Raw genomic sequence first — 6,000 nt, 5'->3', positions numbered from 1 at the left:
TGGTGTTTGCCAAACCAACAAATCTGTGCACACAAAAACGGAATTTTCTTTTCGTTCTTTGACAGTGGTCTATTCTGAGACGGCTAATTGGTTAGCAAATGGTGAAATACTATAGCTCATTGACCCCTCAGTTAGGCTGGACATAGTCCTGACCCGGTCTTCGGCTGTCCATGGCAACAGCAGAATGTCCAATTAAACCTGTAGAGAGATAGGTGTTAGGTTCCTCTCTCGCTGCATTCTGTGGCAAGTCTAGTCCGGACTGGTCAAGGGGCAGGGAAGTCTTGGATTCTGTGAGTTCTCGTGGGCTTTGATAGCGGAAAATGTGCAAGTTCGAGGTGTTTCTGCAATTTCAAGGAGAGCTTGTCCATGGCTGTCCCTGGCAACAGCAGAATGTCCAATTAAACCTGTAGATAGATAGGTGTTAGATTCCTCTCTCGCTGCATTCTGTGGAAAGTCTAGTCCGGACTGGTCAAGGAGTAGGGGTGTTTTGCCTTCTGTGATTTCTTGTGGGCTTTGATAGCGGAAAATGTGCACAGTTCAAGGCGTTTCTGCAATTACAAGGAGAGCTTCATTTTTGCGTAAAATGTGTGTGTTTCTAGGTGGAGAATGTTCGTCAAGAACGAAATATTCCTATATATGTAGTTGTGAAACCAATGAGGATTGCTTCGGCAGTTTTAGCATGTGTCGTTAATCATTTGACGAAGGTGAAGAAAAAGCTTTCTATGAAGTAAATTACCAAAACCATGTAGGTCGCAGTTGCTGTTGACCTAGTTTGCCTTTAAAACGCAAACCTGATTGAATTTTTACCTTTGAAACTGAGTATTTTACTTCGTGGGTTTTTTGCGCTTGGTTGTGAAAGAAGGAATACAACGTGCTTTGGTATGAGTTAAAAAAAAAAGCCAATTCGTTTCTGGATGACAAAATGGTAAGGCCAAAAAAAAAAATAGGTCTGTTTACGGTAACATAGGCCCAAAAAATAGGGTCGGTAGGTCGGGATTTTTTTTATTTTTTTATTTTTTTTCCAAAAAACCATATTTGTACGTTATTTTGCACAAAAAAAACCAAAAGTTTTTTTTTTTTTTTTCCCCAAATGCCAAAAAAAAGTCTAGGGTCGGGCGAAAAAAATAGGGTCGGTCGGGTTACCGTAAACAGACCTATTTTTTTTTGGCCTAATGAGCCGACCAAACAGCAAGTTTGCTGCACTGGCCAAGCGCCGTAATGCAATAATCCAAGACTAAAAGTGTTGTTTACTTGACTATGTGCACGAGTCTATTTTACCAGCGACAACAGCATAAGTATTAGTCTGCAGCAGGGGCATAGACAATTAACCATTGTATGCTGTGGTTGCAGTGGATTACTAAAGCAAGGTTCGAAGGAATAAACAGGGGAAATCACTCTGTTGTGCCACCATGTGAAAATAAGTTCGGCTTGAATGAACATTTCACGTGAAAATGAATAAAGTATATGAAAACGAGCAAGGTACGAAGAATCAGTGGCAAACATTCTGTTGTATCAAAGGCAACATTGATTCGGCTTGTTTGCGAATCATACGGGAGAGCGAAAAGGATTTATAAGGTACGGGAAATAAAAAATTTAAAAAAACAGTAAACATCACTTCGATCGTTGCACGACAAATTCGGCGTGCGTGATAATCACACGGGAGGCTAATTAATGTGTTTGGAAGCGAGTTAGGTTTGAAGAAGCAAACCATGGAAATCATTCTGTTGTAGCGCCATGTAAAAGACAAAGTTGGTGTTTGTGAGAATTGTACGGGAGAAGGAATTCAGAATTTGAAACGAGAATGAACAAACAGGAGAAATCACTCTGTTGTACCACCACCTAAAATACAAATTCGACTTATGTGAGTATAATACGGGAAAATAAATATAGTATTTAAAATTGCACACGGTCCTATGAAACAAACAGTGGAAATCACTGTCTTAATTGTACCACAACCAGAAAGACAAATTCGACTAGTTGTATGATGATACGAGAGAGTGAACATGTATTTGAAAACGAGCAAGGTATGGAAACAATCAGTGAATATAGCTCTGTTGTGTCACCATGTGAAAGATAATAAGGCTTAAAGGAAAGTAAATAAAATGTTTGAAATCCTCCAATCGTAAGTTCGTACAAACAAACAGTGGGAATCACTCATTTAACTGTACCACCACATTAAGAAAACATTAACTAGTACTTGTCTGAGAATTATTCGGGAGAGTGAATATATTATTTGAAAACTTGCAAGGTTCGAAGAAACAAACAATGACAATCACTGTATTGTGCCACCATGTGAAAAACAAACTTCATTCGGCTTCTTTAATATATGCTACGGGAGATGAATAGAGTATTTGAAAACAAGTTTTTACGTACAAAGAAACGAACATAGCGGCATGCCATAGACTATGAAGTTCGACTTCGGCGAAGGTTGCTTGAATTAACATGTTCTTTGAAAAACGATCCGGGTTTTTATACGCCAATCGATATATTTGAAATTAAACATGAAAACAACGCTTTTTAGAATATCAAAGCAGAAACGTGCTTTCATGTATTCTTTCCATTGGCTGATATCAGTTTCATCCAGTAGGCGTCAGTTTCTTTGGTTCCTTGAGTCATTGATTTCTTCCTTAAAGACAAACTTCATTTGTTTGAATTTGGGACCGTTTGTTTGCTGTGTCGAATAAGGCATTCAAATTTTGAATCTTCGTTGGCGGATCGTTTATTTATAAGTGGTAGTAAAATATGGTCCTGTGTTTGTTCTGTTCAATTCGAAGAGTTGCACGTATGACTTGATAGAAATACAGCTAAATTGTACTCAACTTTGATGCAGAAGAACGAAGACGCTTATTGGTCATTCTATCGTGGTACATTATTGCACTAAACTTTAAGACAGAAGATCGAAGAATATAATTTATCAGTCAATAGAAATACAGTTAAATTGCCCTCAACTTTCAAGGCAGAAGAACGAAGACGGTCATTGTTCAATCTATAGAAATTTTAAAAATAAATCCAAAAACAAAAAGACTGCCAACGTTCCAAACTTCAGAATAAAAAACAAGAAAGGTAGGTTGTTGGAACGTTTGTTATTGATAAAACAATACATTCACAGATATTTCGACCCAACTGCTTTTAAGTGAACAAATATTCACACAAAACTTATCTTGATTTAAGTTGATTTCGTTGGGTCGAAACATTTGTAAATGTATTGATTTGTCAATAACAAACGTTCCAACAACCTAACTTTCTTCGTTTTTTGATATAGAAATTTAAGTAAGATTATTGCACTAAACATTTCAGAGAATGGAATTTATATAGTCTATAGAAATACTACTTAACTGCGCTTAACTCTCTGCGAATGCAGAGCTGTGTGAAATGAACACCGCGAAGGAATAGTTATAAGTTTTAAACGAACACAGTGGAACCCGACTTTTAAGACCTATTGCTTGGAGATCACCGCCTGTTTAAGATCCTGCTGTTTCAACATGTCTGTTCTGGTCATCGTGCCATAGGTGCATGTGGCTGATTACACAAAAACACGCATACACTTGTGTATCTCATCCAAAGTCGGGGTAACACCCGGGAACATGCCCCTAATGGTTTTACCGTGAGGGCGTAAAACAACATTATCAATCAAGAATGCCTGTTCATAACTTGTGTAAACTTTACCTCCACTTTAAGAGTCCCTCCACTTTAAGAGTCCCTCCACTTTAAGAGTCCCTCCACTTTAAGAGTCCCTCCATTTTAAGAGTCCCTCCACTTTAAGAGTCCCTCCACTTTAAGAGTCCCTCCACTTTAAGAGTCCCTCCACTTTAGGAGTTCCTCCACTTTAAGAGTCCCTCCACTTTAAGAGTCCCTCCACTTTAAGAGTCCCTCCATTTTAAGACCTGATTTTCTCAGACAATCATTAAACTTCGCCGGTGGTCGTGGGTCTGTATGGACCCAGAAGGGTGTTTAATTGCAAATATCTCTTAAACTAGTTGGACTTTTTTAATGAGCTTTTAATAATGCCTCATGCACCTACTACGCTCTTACGTCCTAAAATTTCAGCGAGAAGTAATAACAAAAAAGAGGTCATATTTAAACTACAAAAAACATCGTGGGGCCGTGCGGACCCATGTTTCTCAAAGAAGGAAATGAGAAACATGGGTCCGCACGGCCCCACGACGTCGATGACTTCCGTGTGTAGTCGATAACCCGGACGGGCGAAAGTTAAGAGGTCTTTGAAGGGGGTTCCACTGTAAAGCTCCGGGACGACTGACAAAGCACTTTGCACTTCTTCCAGATCTCTTGACAGTTTTGAACAAACTTTGGCCGCCTCTCTCTTGTGTTGACTCTTAAAACAACCATAAATCACAACCTGTCCATTTTACCACCTCATGCATTCTCGACGAACATGAACCACATCTCGAGATCCACGAGAAGATAAGCGAGACTGACAAATAGACCAAAGAGTGACTATAGACAGCTTGGACGATATAGCTTGGAAGGCGCGCGGGTGGAAAGAAGAAACGGAGAATGATTCTCAGAGGACAACAATGGCGGTTTAATTTGTCTCCGCTAGAGCGAGCAGGGAATTCACTTACCAGTCAGATAAGAGAGAAGAGTGTAAGAGTGAAAGACGATAGCTCTAGGACGGAAGCTTGATCAGCTACACGTCACGGAAGGGTAGAAACGTTGACTGCCAAGTATGTGACTGGATTACAAGTCATTACCTGTTGACAAGGAGGCTACTTGTCTGTTTGGGTAAATATTGTGGTTGCCTTCGCCGTGTGTTAGCGAAATGACAATAGGAAGCTACCTCCCTTTCTCCAATCAGTGCTGGTGGATAGATCCCTGAAATAGGGCCGGACATCATTATACAGGCGTGTGTCTTTTGTTGATGACGCTGTCTTCTTTGCTTATGAGGCGTTGTGTCAATATTTCTTCGTTTCGTGTCATCAAGGTTTCATCAATATGGATATGGCTTGAAAGTGTTCACGCTCATATGGGTTGTGATATTTATTTGTGTTTATTTTCACGACAAAGTGTATCACAAACGCATTGCTGACACACGTTCAAGTCTGTTACAAAGTGTGTTGCAGCTTTTTCATTGCAAGAAATGTATTTGCCTACGCATAGGTTCTTTTCTCCCCGGAAAGACAACAGCATTCAGTGAAGCCTATTTTGTTGTATTATTACTTTATTCATCTTTTTATACCCTGTAGTCTGAAACTAAAAAAAAAAGCACTCAAGATTTAAATCCAGATAGCCATCATGAACATTTAAGAAAAGAAAAATGAACGAACAAAATAAGTAAAGGAATCAAATAGAATGTATACACAGTTGCTCGCTGATATATTTCGACAAGAAAGTTTTTCGTGGATTGGCTTAGCTTTACAACCGAACAAAATCCAATAATTTTTGGGGTTTTTTGTTTAACGCCCAGCCGACCACGAAGGGCCATATCAGGGCGGTGCTGCTTTGACATTTAACGTGCGCCACACACAAGACAGAAGTCACAGCACAGGCTTCATGTCTCACCCAGTCACATTATTCTGACACCGGACCAACCAGTCCTAGCACTTACCCCATAATGCCAGACGCCAGGCGGAGCAGCCACTAGATTGCCAATTTTAAAGTCTTAGGTATGACCCGGCCGGGGTTCGAACCCACGACCTCCCGCTCACTAGGCCAACCGTGCTGGTAAATCCAATAATCCAGACCTACTTAAACACCTAACACAAATAAACCTTATGTTTTCTCGCCACTTGGAAAGGATCGGTGTCTCTTGCTGTAGGCAAAAAAAATCCACACAGGACTGGAAGTGTCATCAGACAATTCATTCTGCAGACAGCCGATTCTTTGTAAGTAGGTTCTTAAAACGAAGAGACATATCGCAAAGAAGTTGACAAGCGTGTCACAACAGGTAGGGTATAGACTGTGAAAACAACAAACCCACTTAATTGCCTCAAACGAAAATGGTAAAAGAGACATATGTAGGTCAACATGGTGCGTCTGATA

General features: G+C 40.0%; 1 protein-coding gene across 2 annotated transcripts in view; it reads left to right on the top strand.

Moving 5' to 3' along the window:
- The window catches only part of LOC138962038 (dynein axonemal heavy chain 5-like), a 115,296-nt gene that overhangs the window by 11,968 nt on the left and 97,328 nt on the right, over positions 1-6,000 (top strand). The window lies entirely within an intron of this gene.

This window comes from Littorina saxatilis, linkage group LG1 (genome assembly GCF_037325665.1).
Source record: "Littorina saxatilis isolate snail1 linkage group LG1, US_GU_Lsax_2.0, whole genome shotgun sequence".
Taxonomy (NCBI): Eukaryota; Metazoa; Mollusca; class Gastropoda; order Littorinimorpha; family Littorinidae; genus Littorina; species Littorina saxatilis.
This window is presented reverse-complemented; position numbering and strand designations above follow the sequence as displayed.